At 44.3% G+C, this 15156-nt stretch overlaps 8 non-coding genes across 8 annotated transcripts; all 8 read left to right on the top strand.

Moving 5' to 3' along the window:
* The first annotated feature begins 875 nt into the window (after positions 1-875).
* On the top strand, positions 876-1089 carry LOC119262151. Its single transcript, XR_005129461.1, has one exon. It is a non-coding gene; the product is annotated as a small nucleolar RNA U3 (small nucleolar RNA).
* A 1319-nt stretch (positions 1090-2408) lies between these two features.
* Positions 2409-2622, top strand: LOC119262162. The gene has a single exon (XR_005129471.1). It is a non-coding gene; the product is annotated as a small nucleolar RNA U3 (small nucleolar RNA).
* Positions 2623-3938: 1316 nt separating this feature from the next.
* On the top strand, positions 3939-4152 carry LOC119262157. The gene has a single exon (XR_005129467.1). It is a non-coding gene; the product is annotated as a small nucleolar RNA U3 (small nucleolar RNA).
* A 1314-nt stretch (positions 4153-5466) lies between these two features.
* LOC119262121 lies at positions 5467-5681 on the top strand. The gene has a single exon (XR_005129434.1). It is a non-coding gene; the product is annotated as a small nucleolar RNA U3 (small nucleolar RNA).
* Positions 5682-7491: 1810 nt separating this feature from the next.
* On the top strand, positions 7492-7705 carry LOC119262154. The gene has a single exon (XR_005129464.1). It is a non-coding gene; the product is annotated as a small nucleolar RNA U3 (small nucleolar RNA).
* A 1315-nt stretch (positions 7706-9020) lies between these two features.
* On the top strand, positions 9021-9234 carry LOC119262120. Its single transcript, XR_005129433.1, has one exon. It is a non-coding gene; the product is annotated as a small nucleolar RNA U3 (small nucleolar RNA).
* A 1316-nt stretch (positions 9235-10550) lies between these two features.
* On the top strand, positions 10551-10764 carry LOC119262130. The gene has a single exon (XR_005129443.1). It is a non-coding gene; the product is annotated as a small nucleolar RNA U3 (small nucleolar RNA).
* Positions 10765-12081: 1317 nt separating this feature from the next.
* LOC119262153 lies at positions 12082-12295 on the top strand. The gene has a single exon (XR_005129463.1). It is a non-coding gene; the product is annotated as a small nucleolar RNA U3 (small nucleolar RNA).
* Positions 12296-15156: the final 2861 nt, after the last annotated feature.

The raw sequence follows: 15156 nt of genomic DNA, 5'->3' as shown, positions 1-15156 counted from the left end.
AGCTGCCTGTCTGGATTGCAAGCCCTAATATCAAAAGAACTGGTACGTAACTTTGGTGACTACGGACTCTGAACCTAGGTTTAGAAGGCATGTCAAAGCAGTTACTACATCAGCTGGTTATGGCCTTAAGAAACATCAAGATCAGAGGTTTTCTGGTTATATCATCTCACGCCTTTATTTCCAGCAGGACGGATTACTGTAACGGTCTCCTGACTTGACCAAAACAGACAATCCTAGAGCTTCAGATGACTGAAAATGCAGCTTGCAGAGTTCTCACTAGGAGTGAAAGAATGCAACCCCCATCCTTAAGTCCTTACACTGGCTGCCATTTGTTACAGCATAGAGTTTAAGTGGTATTAGTGGTCTACAGGGTCTCTTTTCCACCGTCCAAATGTTTTTCCACTGAGCCGAACGGTTCAGGGCCGTACCGCGCTAGTCCGGACTCGTGAGACGTTTGCGTTTTCTTTTTGCGTCTGTTGTGCTGCTACGTGAGAACCAGGTAATACTGGAGAAAAGTACACAAACGAGTGTCTAACAGCTAAGAGGCTATTAGCTACATACACACCACCACCACACAAAGGTTGGATTTGGTCCGTCACTCCAGCTCCAGTCTCTTGGCACGCTCTCAGATTCTTTATCCTCTAAACGGGTGTTATTTGAGCATCTGTTACTGAAGGCAGCCTGTCCCAGGGTGGGGTTCACCTGTAGCAGGCTAATTGCACTAGCATTAGCCAGGAGCCTCCAGCTCCACACACCAGAGAATTTCAGGTTTCCTGTCCCTCTCACATCAGTCACGCCACTTGGCTTCCTTGCTCACCATCGGGGTGAATCCCTGTGTGTGGATGGAAGATTCCTGACTTTAGAGCTTGGAGGTTAAGACTATGCTTTCAGGGATCATTTCTATAGTTTCTGACTTGGAAGTTTGATTTGAAAGTGTAACGTCTCTCTAACCACGATGACGAGTTATGATGCTTTCTTCTGAGCGTGAATCGGGTGGTGAGCGACGAGCGAGATTGTCTGCTCTCTGTCATTGATGAACGTTCCTGCTGTGCTTTGCAGTCTGTAAGAAGAAAACATGTTCAGAGTGGTTTGTTCCTGAGAGGTATCAAAGATCAACATAAAGCAGCTGAAGCAATTTTTTTGTTACTGGTTTTGTGAACTTGCTTAGTGTTTCAAGAATTGTTTTAAAAGCCTGCAAATTTAAGCACCGTCATAGCAAGTGTTGCAAGAAAGCTCCAGCGATCCTGTGGCATCCTGCAGAGTTTTGTGATTAGGCTGCTCTTCTTTGGTTGATACTAGTTTCCTTTTGAATTAAAACCGTGAGACTACGAGATGTCTTACCACATCGAAACCAACGATGCTTCAGCTCTGCTTGATCCTCTCTCCAAAGAACTGTGGTCTCCTTGACTGACTTTGTAATTGCCTTGAGTACATCACACTAACCAGATGGGACTAAATATTCTGCAGTTGGGTAAAGATAAATCAGAGATTATTTTATTTGGGAATAGCAATTTAGGCACAGACTAGCTGCCTGTCTGGATTGGCAAGCCCTAATATCAAAAGAACTGGTACGTAACTTTGGTGTACTACCGGACTCTGAACCTAGGTTTAGAAGGCATGTCAAAGCAGTTACTACATCAGCTGGTTATGGCCTTAAGAACATCAAGATCAGAGGTTTTCTGGTTATATCATCTCACGCCTTTATTTCCAGCAGGACGGGATTACTGTAACGGTCTCCTGACTTGACCAAACAGACAATCCTAGAGCTTCAGATGACTGAAAATGCAGCTTGCAGAGTTCTCACTAGGAGTGAAAGAATGCAAGCCCCATCCTTAAGTCCTTACACTGGCTGCCAATTTGTTACAGCATAGAGTTTAATGTGGTATTAGTGGTCTACAGGGTCTCTTTTCCACCGTCCAAATGTTTTTCCACTGAGCCGAACGGTTCTCAGGGCCGTACCGCGCTAGTCCGGACTCGTGAGACCGGTTGCGTTTTCTTTTTCCGTCTGTTGTGCTGCTACGTGAGAACCAGGTAATACTGGAGAAAAGTACACAAACGAGTGTCTAACAGCTAAGAGGCTATTAGCTACATACACACCACCCACCACAAAAGGTTGGATTTGGTCCGTCACTCCAGCTCCAGTCTCTTGGCACGCTCCTCAGATTCTTTATCCTCTAAACGGGTGTTATTTGAGCATCTGTTACTGAAGCAGCCTGTCCCAGGGAGGGGTTCACCTGTAGCAGGCTAATTGCACTAGCATTAGCCAGGAGCCTCCAGCTCCACACACCCAGAGAATTTCAGGTTTCCTGTCCCTCTCACATCAGTCACGCCACTTGGCTTCCTTGCTCACCATCGGGGTGAATCCCTGTGTGTGGATGGAAGATTCCTGACTTTAGAGCTTGGAGGTTAAGACTATGCTTTCAGGGATCATTTCTATAGTTTCTGACTTGGAAGTTTGATTTGAAAGTGTAACGTCTCTCTAACCACGATGACGAGTTAAAATGCTTTCTTCTGAGCGTGAATCGGGTGGTGAGCGACGAGCGAGATTGTCTGCTCTCTGTCGTTGATGAACGTTCCTGCTGTACTTTGCAGTCTGGAAGAAGCAAGCATGTTCAGAGTGTTTTGTTCCTGAGAGGTAACAAAGATCAACTAAAGCAGCTGAAGCAATTTTTTTTGTTATTGGTTTTGGGAACTTGCTTAGTGTTTCAAGAATTGTTTTAAAAGCCTGCAAATTTAAGCACCGTTCACAGCAAGTATTGCAAGAAAGCTCCAGCGATCTGTGGCATCCTGCAGAGTTTTGTGATTAGGCTGCTCTTCTTTGGTTGATACTAGTTTCCTTTTGAATTAAAACCGTGAGACTACAAGATGTCTTACCACATCGAAACCAACGATGCTTAGCTCTGCTTTATCCTCTCTCCAAAGAACTGTGGTCTCCTTGACTGACTTTGTAATTGCCTTGAGTACATCACACTAACCAGATGGGACTAAATATTCTGCAGTTGGGTAAAGATAAATCAGAGATTATTTTATTTGGGAATAGCAATTTAGGCACAGACTAGCTGCCTGTCTGGATTGGCAAGCCCTAATATCAAAAGAACTGGTACGTAACTTTGGTGTACTACCGGACTCTGAACCTAGGTTTAGAAGGCATGTCAAAGCAGTTACTACATCAGCTGGTTATGGCCTTAAGAACATCAAGATCAGAGGTTTTCTGGTTATATCATCTCACGCCTTTATTTCCAGCAGGACGGATTACTGTAACGGTCTCCTGACTTGACCAAACAGACAATCCTAGAGCTTCAGATGACTGAAAATGCAGCTTGCAGAGTTCTCACTGGGAGTGAAAGGATGCAACCCCCATCCTTAAGTCCTTACACTGGCTGCCAATTTGTTACAGCATAGAGTTTAAGGTGGTATTAGTGGTCTACAGGGTCTCTTTTCCACCGTCCAAATGTTTTTTCCACTGAGCCGAACGGTTCTCAGGGCCGTACCGCGCTAGTCCGGACTCGTGAGACCGGTTGCGTTTTCTTTTTCCGTCTGTTGTGCTGCTACGTGAGAACCAGGTAATATTGGAGAAAAGTACACAAACGAGTGTCTAACAGCTAAGAGGCTATTAGCTACATACACACCACCCACCACAAAAGGTTGGATTTGGTCCGTCACTCCAGCTCCAGTCTCTTGGCACGCTCTCAGATTCTTTATCCTCTAAACGGGTGTTATTTGAGCATCTGTTAATGAAGCAGCCTGTCCCAGGGAGGGGTTCACCTGTAGCAGGCTAATTGCACTAGCATTAGCCAGGAGCCTCCAGCTCCACACACCAGAGAATTTCAGGTTTCCTGTCCCTCTCACATCAGTCACGCCACTTGGCTTCCTTGCTCACCATCGGGGTGAATCCCTGTGTGTGGATGGAAGATTCCTGACTTTAGAACTTGGAGGTTAAGACTATGCTTTCAGGGATCATTTCTATAGTTTCTGACTTGGAAGTTTGATTTGAAAGTGTAACGTTTTTCTAACCACGATGACGAGTTAAGATGCTTTCTTCTGAGCGTGAATCGGGTGGTGAGCGACGAGCGAGATTGTCTGCTCTCTGTCGTTGATGAACGTTTCTGCTGTGCTTTGCAGTCTGGAAGAAGCAAGCATGTTAAGAGTGGTTTGTTCCTGAGAGGTAACAAAGATCAACTAAAGCAGCTGAAGCAATTTTTTTTGTTATTGGTTTTGGGAACTTGCTTAGTGTTTCAAGAATTGTTTTAAAAGCCTGCAAATTTAAGCACCGTTCACAGCAAGTATTGCAAGAAAGGACCAGCGACCTGTGGCATCCTGCAGAGTTTTGTGATTAGGCTGCTCTTCTTTGGTTGATACTAGTTTCCTTTGAATTAAAACCGTGAGACTACGAGATGTCTTACCACATCGAAACCAACGATGCTCAGCTCTGCTTGATCCTCTCTCCAAAGAACTGTGGTCTCCTTGACTGACTTTGTAATTGCCTTGAGTACATCACACTAACCAGATGGGACTAAATATTCTGCAGTTGGGTAAAGATAAATCAGAGATTATTTTATTTGGGAATAGCAAGATAGGCACAGAGTAGCTGCCTGTCTGGATTGGCAAGCCCTAATATCAAAAGAACTGGTACGTAACTTTGGTGTACTACAGGACTCTGACCCTAGATTTAGAAGGCATGTCAAAGCAGTTAGTACATCAGCTGGTTATGGCATTAAGAACATCAAGATCAGAGGTTTTCTGGTTAAATCATCTCATGCCTTTATTTCCAGCAGGACGGATTACTGTAACGGTCTCCTGACTTGACCAAAACAGACAATCCTAGAGCTTCAGATGACTGGAAATGCAGCTTGCAGAGTTCTCACTAGGAGTGAAAGAATGTACCCACATCCATACGTCCTTACACTGGTTGCCAATTTGTTACAGCATAGAGTTTAAGGTAGTATTAGTGGTCTACAGGGTCTCTTTTCCACCGTCCACATGTTTTTCCACTGAGCCGAACGGTTCTCAGGGCCGTACCGCACTAGTCCGGACTCGTGAGGCCGTTTGCATTTTCTTTTTCCGTCTGTTGTGCTGCTACGTGAGAACCAGGTAATACTGGAGAAAAGTACACAAACGAGTGTCTAACAGCTAAGAGGCTATTAGCTACATACACACCACCCACCACAAAAGGTTGGATTTGGTCCGTCACTCCAGCTCCAGTCTCTTGGCACGCTCTCAGATTCTTTATCCTCTAAACGGGTGTTATTTGAGCATCTGTTACTGAAGCAGCCTGTCCCAGGGTGGGGTTCACCTGTAGCAGGCTAATTGCACTAGCATTAGCCAGGAGCCTCCAGCTCCACACACCAGAGAATTTCAGGTTTCCTGTCCCTCTCACATCAGTCACGCCACTTGGCTTCCTTGCTCACCATCGGGGTGAATCCCTGTGTGTGGATGGAAGATTCCTGACTTTAGAGCTTGGAGGTTAAGACTATGCTTTCAGGGATCATTTCTATAGTTTCTGACTTGGAAGTTTGATTTGAAAGTGGTAACGTCTCTCTAACCACGATGACGAGTTAAGATGCTTTCTTCTGAGCGTGAATCGGGTGGTGAGCGACGAGCAAGATTGTCTGCTCTCTGTCGTTGATGAACGTTCCTGCTGTGCTTTGCAGTCTGGAAGAAGAAAGCATGTTCAGAGTGGTTTGTTCCTGAGAGGTAACAAAGATCAACTAAAGCAGCTGAAGCAATTTTTTTTTGTTATTGGTTTTGGGAACTTGCTTAGTGTTTCAAGAATTGTTTTAAAAGCCTGCAAATTTAAGCACCGTTCACAGCAAGTATTGCAAGAAAGGACCAGCGACCTGTGGCATCCTGCAGAGTTTTGTGATTAGGCTGCTCTTCTTTGGTTGATACTAGTTTCCTTTTGAATTAAAACCGTGAGACTACGAGATGTCTTACCACATCGAAACCAACGATGCTCAGCTCTGCTTGATCCTCTCTCCAAAGAACTGTGGTCTCCTTGACTGACTTTGTAATTGCCTTGAGTACATCACACTAACCAGATGGGACTAAATATTCTGCAGTTGGGTAAAGATAAATCAGAGATTATTTTATTTGGAATAGCAATTTAGGCACAGACTAGCTGCCTGTCTGGATTGCAAGCCCTAATATCAAAAGAACTGGTACGTAACGAGTGTGAAGCGGCTGTATGAGAATCAGTACCTCTAAAATCCGAGACCATGGTTCTCAGGCGGAAAAGGTGGAGAGCCCTCTCTGGGTCGGGGATAGGCTCTTGCCTCAAGTGGAGGAGTTCGAAGTATCTCGGGGTCTTGTCACGAGTGATGGTACAAGGGAGCGGGAGATTGACAGGCGGATTGGTGCTGGGTCAGCAGTGATGCGGGCTCTTTACCGGTCTGTTGTGGTAAGAAAGAGCTGAGCCATAAGGCAAGGCTCTCGATTTACTGGTCGATCTACGTTCCCACCCTCACCTATGGTCATGAGCTTTGGGTAATGACCGAAAGAATAAGATCGCGAATACAAGCGGCCGAAATGAGTTTCCTCCGCAGGGTGTCTGGACTGTCCTTAGGAGATAGGGTGAGAAGTTCAGTCATCCGGGAGGGACTCGGAGTAGAGCCGCTGCTTCTTCACGTCGAGAGGAGCCAGCTGAGGTGGTTCGGGCATCTGGTTAGGTGTACTACCGGACTCTGAACCTAGGTTTAGAAGGCATGTCAAAGCAGTTACTACATCAGCTGGTTATGGCCTTAAGAACATCAAGATCAGAGGTTTTCTGGTTATATCATCTCACGCCTTTATTTCCAGCAGGACGGATTACTGTAACGGTCTCCTGACTTGACCAAAACAGACAATCCTAGAGCTTCAGATGACTGAAAATGCAGCTTGCAGAGTTCTCACTAGGAGTGAAAGAATGCAACCCCCATCCTTAAGTCCTTACACTGGCTGCCAATTTGTTACAGCATAGAGTTTAAGGTGGTATTAGTGGTCTACAGGGTCTCTTTTCCACCGTCCAAATGTTTTTCCACTGAGCCGAACGGTTCTCAGGGCCGTACCGCGCTAGTCCGGACTCGTGAGACCGGTTGCGTTTTCTTTTTCCGTCTGTTGTGCTGCTACGTGAGAACCAGGTAATACTGGAGAAAAGTACACAAACGAGTGTCTAACAGCTAAGAGACTATTAGCTACATACACACCACCCACCACAAAAGGTTGGATTTGGTCCGTCACTCCAGCTCCAGTCTCTTGGCACGCTCTCAGATTCTTTATCCTCTAAACGGGTGTTATTTGAGCATCTGTTACTGAAGCAGCCTGTCCCAGGGTGGGGGTTCACCTGTAGCAGGCTAATTGCACTAGCATTAGCCAGGAGCCTCCAGCTCCACACACCAGAGAATTTCAGGTTTCCTGTCCCTCTCACATCAGTCACGCCACTTGGCTTCCTTGCTCACCATCGGGGTGAATCCCTGTGTGTGGATGGAAGATTCCTGACTTTAGAGCTTGGAGGTTAAGACTATGCTTTCAGGGATCATTTCTATAGTTTCTGACTTGGAAGTTTGATTTGAAAGTGTAACGTCTCTCTAACCACGATGACGAGTTAAGATGCTTTCTTCTGAGCGTGAATCGGGTGGTGAGCGACGAGTGAGATTGTCTGCTCTCTGTAGTTGATGAACGTTGCTGCTGTGCTTTGCAGTCTGGAAGAAGAAAGCATGTTCAGAGTGGTTTGTTCCTGAGAGGTAACAAAGATCAACTAAAGCAGCTGAAGCAATTTTTTTGTTATTGGTTTTGGGAACTTGCTTAGTGTTTCAAGAATTGTTTTAAAAGCCTGCAAATTTAAGCACCGTTCACAGCAAGTATTGCAAGAAAGGACCAGCGACCTGTGGCATCCTGCAGAGTTTTGTGATTAGGCTGCTCTTCTTTGGTTGATACTAGTTTCCTTTTGAATTAAAACCGTGAGACTACGAGATGTCTTACCACATCGAAACCAACGATGCTCAGCTCTGCTTGATCCTCTCTCCAAAGAACTGTGGTCTCCTTGACTGACTTTGTAATTGCCTTGAGTACATCACACTAACCAGATGGGACTAAATATTCTGCAGTTGGGTAAAGATAAATCAGAGATTATTTTATTTGGGAATAGCAATTTAGGCACAGACTAGCTGCCTGTCTGGATTGGCAAGCCCTAATATCAAAAGAACTGGTACGTAACTTTGGTGTACTACCGGACTCTGAACCTAGGTTTAGAAGGCATGTCAAAGCAGTTACTACATCAGCTGGTTATGGCCTTAAGAACATCAAGATCAGAGGTTTTCTGGTTATATCATCTCACGCCTTTATTTCCAGCAGGACGGATTACTGTAACGGTCTCCTGACTTGACCAAAACAGACAATCCTAGAGCTTCAGATGACTGAAAATGCAGCTTGCAGAGTTCTCACTAGGAGTGAAAGAATGCAACCCACATCCTTAAGTCCTTACACTGGCTGCCAATTTGTTACAGCATAGAGTTTAAGGTGGTATTAGTGGTCTACAGGGTCTCTTTTCCACCGTCCAAATGTTTTTCCACTGAGCCGAACGGTTCTCAGGGCCGTACCGCGCTAGTCCGGACTCGTGAGACCGGTTGCGTTTTCTTTTTCCGTCTGTTGTGCTGCTACGTGAGAACCAGGTAATACTGGAGAAAAGTACACAAACGAGTGTCTAACAGCTAAGAGGACTATTAGCTACATACACACCACCCACCACAAAGGTTGGATTTGGTCCGTCACTCCAGCTCCAGTCTCTTGGCACGCTCTCAGATTCTTTATCCTCTAAACGGGTGTTATTTGAGCATCTGTTACTGAAGCAGCCTGTCCCAGGGTGGGGTTCACCTGTAGCAGGCTAATTGCACTAGCATTAGCCAGGAGCCTCCAGCTCCACACACCAGAGAATTTCAGGTTTCCTGTCCCTCTCACATCAGTCACGCCACTTGGCTTCCTTGCTCACCATCGGGGTGAATCCCTGTGTGTGGATGGAAGATTCCTGACTTTAGAGCTTGGAGGTTAAGACTATGCTTTCAGGGATCATTTCTATAGTTTCTGACTTGGAAGTTTGATTTGAAAGTGTAACGTCTCTCTAACCACGATGACGAGTTAAGATGCTTTCTTCTGAGCGTGAATCGGGTGGTGAGCGACGAGTGAGATTGTCTGCTCTCTGTCATTGATGAACGTTCCTGCTGTGCTTTGCAGTCTGGAAGAAGAAAGCATGTTCAGAGTGGTTTGTTCCTGAGAGGTAACAAAGATCAACTAAAGCAGCTGAAGCAATTTTTTTTGTTATTGGTTTTGGGAACTTGCTTAGTGTTTCAAGAATTGTTTTAAAAGCCTGCAAATTTAAGCACCGTTCACAGCAAGTATTGCAAGAAAGGACCAGCGACCTGTGGCATCCTGCAGAGTTTTGTGATTAGGCTGCTCTTCTTTGGTTGATACTAGTTTCCTTTTGAATTAAAACCGTGAGACTACGAGATGTCTTACCACATCGAAACCAACGATGCTCAGCTCTGCTTGATCCTCTCTCCAAAGAACTGTGGTCTCCTTGACTGACTTTGTAATTGCCTTGAGTACATCACACTAACCAGATGGGACTAAATATTCTGCAGTTGGGTAAAGATAAATCAGAGATTATTTTATTTGGGAATAGCAATTTAGGCACAGACTAGCTGCCTGTCTGGATTGGCAAGCCCTAATATCAAAAGAACTGGTACGTAACTTTGGTGTACTACCGGACTCTGAACCTAGGTTTAGAAGGCATGTCAAAGCAGTTACTACATCAGCTGGTTATGGCCTTAAGAACATCAAGATCAGAGGTTTTCTGGTTATATCATCTCACGCCTTTATTTCCAGCAGGACGGATTACTGTAACGGTCTCCTGACTTGACCAAAACAGACAATCCTAGAGCTTCAGATGACTGAAAATGCAGCTTGCAGAGTTCTCACTAGGAGTGAAAGAATGCAACCCCCATCCTTAAGTCCTTACACTGGCTGCCAATTTGTTACAGCATAGATTTTAAGGTGGTATTAGTGGTCTACAGGGTCTCTTTTCCACCGTCCAAATGTTTTTCCACTGAGCCGAACGGTTCTCAGGGCCGTACCGCGCTAGTCCGGACTCGTGAGACCGGTTGCGTTTTCTTTTTGCGTCTGTTGTGCTGCTACGTGAGAACCAGGTAATACTGGAGAAAAGTACACAAACGAGTGTCTAACAGCTAAGAGGCTATTAGCTACATACACACCACCCACCACAAAAGGTTGGATTTGGTCCGTCACTCCAGCTCCAGTCTCTTGGCACGCTCTCAGATTCTTTATCCTCTAAACGGGTGTTATTTGAGCATCTGTTACTGAAGCAGCCTGTCCCAGGGTGGGGTTCACCTGTAGCAGGCTAATTGCACTAGCATTAGCCAGGAGCCTCCAGCTCCACACACCAGAGAATTTCAGGTTTCCTGTCCCTCTCACATCAGTCACGCCACTTGGCTTCCTTGCTCACCATCGGGGTGAATCCCTGTGTGTGGATGGAAGATTCCTGACTTTAGAGCTTGGAGGTTAAGACTATGCTTTCAGGGATCATTTCTATAGTTTCTGACTTGGAAGTTTGATTTGAAAGTGTAACGTCTCTCTAACCACGATGACGAGTTAAGATGCTTTCTTCTGAGCGTGAATCGGGTGGTGAGCGACGAGCGAGATTGTCTGCTCTCTGTCGTTGATGAACGTTCCTGCTGTGCTTTGCAGTCTGGAAGAAGAAAGCATGTTCAGAGTGGTTTGTTCCTGAGAGGTAACAAAGATCAACTAAAGCAGCTGAAGCAATTTTTTTTTGTTATTGGTTTTGGGAACTTGCTTAGTGTTTCAAGAATTGTTTTAAAAGCCTGCAAATTTAAGCACCGTTCACAGCAAGTATTGCAAGAAAGGACCAGCGACCTGTGGCATCCTGCAGAGTTTTGTGATTAGGCTGCTCTTCTTTGGTTGATACTAGTTTCCTTTTGAATTAAAACCGTGAGACTACGAGATGTCTTACCACATCGAAACCAACGATGCTCAGCTCTGCTTGATCCTCTCTCCAAAGAACTGTGGTCTCCTTGACTGACTTTGTAATTGCCTTGAGTACATCACACTAACCAGATGGGACTAAATATTCTGCAGTTGGGTAAAGATAAATCAGAGATTATTTTATTTGGGAATAGCAATTTAGGCACAGACTAGCTGCCTGTCTGGATTGGCAAGCCCTAATATCAAAAGAACTGGTACGTAACTTTGGTGTACTACCGGACTCTGAACCTAGGTTTAGAAGGCATGTCAAAGCAGTTACTACATCAGCTGGTTATGGCCTTAAGAACATCAAGATCAGAGGTTTTCTGGTTATATCATCTCACGCCTTTATTTCCAGCAGGACGGATTACTGTAACGGTCTCCTGACTTGACCAAAACAGACAATCCTAGAGCTTCAGATGACTGAAAATGCAGCTTGCAGAGTTCTCACTAGGAGTGAAAGAATGCAACCCCCATCCTTAAGTCCTTACACTGGGTGCCAATTTGTTACAGCATAGAGTTTAATGTGGTATTAGTGGTCTACAGGGTCTCTTTTCCACCGTCCAAATGTTTTTCCACTGAGCCGAACGGTTCTCAGGGCCGTACCGCGCTAGTCCGGACTCGTGAGACCGGTTGCGTTTTCTTTTTCCGTCTGTTGTGCTGCTACGTGAGAACCAGGTAATACTGGAGAAAAGTACACAAACGAGTGTCTAACAGCTAAGAGGCTATTAGCTACATACACACCACCCACCACAAAAGGTTGGATTTGGTCCGTCACTCCAGCTCCAGTCTCTTGGCACGCTCTCAGATTCTTTATCCTCTAAACGGGTGTTATTTGAGCATCTGTTACTGAAGCAGCCTGTCCCAGGGTGGGGTTCACCTGTAGCAGGCTAATTGCACTAGCATTAGCCAGGAGCCTCCAGCTCCACACACCAGAGAATTTCAGGTTTCCTGTCCCTCTCACATCAGTCACGCCACTTGGCTTCCTTGCTCACCATCGGGGTGAATCCCTGTGTGTGGATGGAAGATTCCTGACTTTAGAGCTTGGAGGTTAAGACTATGCTTTCAGGGATCATTTCTATAGTTTCTGACTTGGAAGTTTGATTTGAAAGTGTAACGTCTCTCTAACCACGATGACGAGTTAAGATGCTTTCTTCTGAGCGTGAATCGGGTGGTGAGCGACGAGCGAGATTGTCTGCTCTCTGTCGTTGATGAACATTCCTGCTGTGCTTTGCAGTCTGGAAGAAGAAAGCATGTTCAGAGTGGTTTGTTCCTGAGAGGTAACAAAGATCAACTAAAGCAGCTGAAGCAATTTTTTTGTTACTGGTTTTGTGAACTTGCTTAGTGTTTCAAGAATTGTTTTAAAAGCCTGCAAATTTAAGCACCGTTCATAGCAAGTGTTGCAAGAAAGCTCCAGCGACCTGTGGCATCCTGCAGAGTTTTGTGATTAGGCTGCTCTTCTTTGGTTGATACTAGTTTCCTTTTGAATTAAAACCATGAGACTACGAGATGTCTTACTGTGGCAGATGGTGTTTTTGTTCACTTATTCTCATTTAATACTACTGGTATGGGTTAATATTGGGACGTCACTGTGACCCTATAAAAAGGAGGGCTTAGGGAGTCCTCTGCCCTGCTTGCCCCTCCCCCCCTCTTTTTGCCGGTGAATTTGACCTTCCGGTCGGTTTGGCCCGTGGGTTGCTGCGTGGTTTGACGTGGTGCAGTGAGGCACAACTGCAACAATTAGCATGTTTTATTCAAGTCAGTGATTGCAGTGTTGGTGTGGTGCTGTGGTCCAAGGCCTCCATTTAGTTTTTACTCTGCCTCTTCATTGCTTTGTTGCCTTACATCTCCACTATTTTGCTGTTTCACGGCTTTACCTCCTGTAGGAGTAGTCCATTTATTTATTATTAAGAATGTTTTAGCTAGTGTATTTACTCTTTAATTATTCCGCTAGAATTGTCCCGCAGCTGCTGCTCCTATTCTTTGATCGATGTCGCGCTTCATATCATTGGTATGTCCTGAGATTTTTTTTTATTGCTAGATTATCCTGGTTGAGAGTAGTGTGTAATTAATATTTGTATTTTTTAGATGTGGGCCGAGTAAATCTCGGGTAAGGGAGGTTAATGTCCCTCTTCTGCTCCTTCTTCTGTGGTGCTGCTGTTTTTCTTATGTTTTTGGTTTTGTTTTTTTTCTCCTCTGCTCCATATTTTGGGGAAGCGGTATATCTTTTTAAGCTGCTACTTGAAGACTAGTTGTTAATTTGCTATTCCCTTGGTTATTTATTTGTTTTTGGGTAGTTGTTTACTTTTTTTTTTGTTTTTTTTTGCCCAGACACGGGTTATCTCCTTTGGAGATTTCCGGTTTTTTTTGTGTTAAGGTTATTTATTTATTTTTTTTGACTCTTGTGTTGGGTTTTTTTTTTGTTTCTATTTTTCGAAATTCGTTAGATTATATTTTTGTTAATATTTTGGGCTTAGTTTAGTTAATTATTTCTTTATTTATCTGTGTATTTTTTTTTTTTTTGTTTAATTATTCTTTATTTTCTTTGAAGCGCAGGCCTTATTTTGGTTTGGCTTGTAGCTCTTATTTGTATCGTTTTCCCTACTGTTTAATTTTATTTTTGTTATGTGAGTGGTTTATTTGGGTATGTTTTCAGTTTTGGGTTTGTTTATTTAGTTATTCTGTTTTCTTGTGACTCTAATTGGTTTTGTTTTTTTGTTTAGGAATCTCTCTATGCTTTTTCTTTTGCAATAAATTGCGGTGGTAGCTAACTTTCTAGTTTCCAGTCCCTAATATGGGATCATTTTCCATGCTTTTTTTAGACAAGTGTTGATTTAATTTAACAGCTGCAGCTAAGTATTTTTATAGTTTTAGATAGCTATTGGAGTTTTTGAAATGAATGTTGATATGAAATAAAAGTATTTTCTGAAAATAAAAAAACTGACTTGTGGAAAACATGTCTCTGTCTTAGACAAAGGAACCTGAGTTTTTCTTGTGGCTAGAATTACTAATTATTTCCCGAGGTGAAATTCCTTGGGTGGCGTAGTCGATGATTAAAGGGTAATTTTATATAACCCTATTTTAGTGTGCATTATCCCTTTTGTAATGAACGTCACAATCTGGCGTAGTCGGCAGGATTTGTTGTGTTGACAGAGACTTGTGGTTCCATTTTTTTTTTTTGTTGTTGTTGTTGTTGTTGTTGCTCTGTATTTTTATTAATATATTCTCTTCCTTTTCTTCTTTCTTTTGAGTATAGGTGGAGAAAAAGCAGCAGCACCACAGATAAGGATTTGAATATTTTGGTGGGTGGGGTTTGTTTTTCTTCTACCTCTGGTAATTTGGAGTAAGCACTTGGTTAGTTATGGCTGAGGAAATTCAACAGCTTCGGGAGCTTGTAGCACAGCTTCAGGCTGATAACCAGCGTCTCCTTCAGGAGAAGGGTGCCTTGGTGGCAGGTGTCAGCTTACCAGCTTCTCTAGTTAATGAGCCTTCTGCAGTTGCTAGCCCTGTTGCTACTGAACGACTGGTTGTCGTTCCTAGGGATAGGAAGTGCCCTATGTTTACTGGTAAGTCCGGCATCAGCGTAATTGAATGGATAGAGGAAATACAGGCATGTATGCGGGCTCGACATCTGTCAGTTCTTGACCAAGCATATTTTATCTTTGATCATTTAGAGGGAGAAGCACGTAGAGAGATAAAGTATCGGAGTAGTGCAGAGCGAAGTGATCCCACCATAATATTTGATATTTTAAAAGAGCTGTATGGTTGTGCCTCATCTTATGTCACACTCCAGCAGGCCTTTTTCTCTAGACGGCAGCAGGAGGGCGAGACATTATTGGAGTTTTCCTTAGCTTTAATGGCTTTAATGGAGCAGGTTGAACAACAGGCACCTGCTGGCACCCTTGATGTCGGAGTATTGCTCCGAGACCAGTTTATTGAGCATGTGCTGGATGTCTCCCTTCGTCGGGAACTTAAACAGTTTGTTCGTCGGCACCCTGGTGCCACCTTGTTGGAGGTGCGAGGGGAGGCTATACGCTGGGAGAGGGAGGGGTTGCCCGGGGGAACCAGGGGACGTAGTTTTTCTTTGCCGTCGGCTTATGGGGTGCAGTATGGTGTGCAGGGGATCTC

Source organism: Pygocentrus nattereri, chromosome 22 (genome assembly GCF_015220715.1).
Source record: "Pygocentrus nattereri isolate fPygNat1 chromosome 22, fPygNat1.pri, whole genome shotgun sequence".
NCBI classification, from domain to species: Eukaryota; Metazoa; Chordata; class Actinopteri; order Characiformes; family Serrasalmidae; genus Pygocentrus; species Pygocentrus nattereri.
This window is presented reverse-complemented; position numbering and strand designations above follow the sequence as displayed.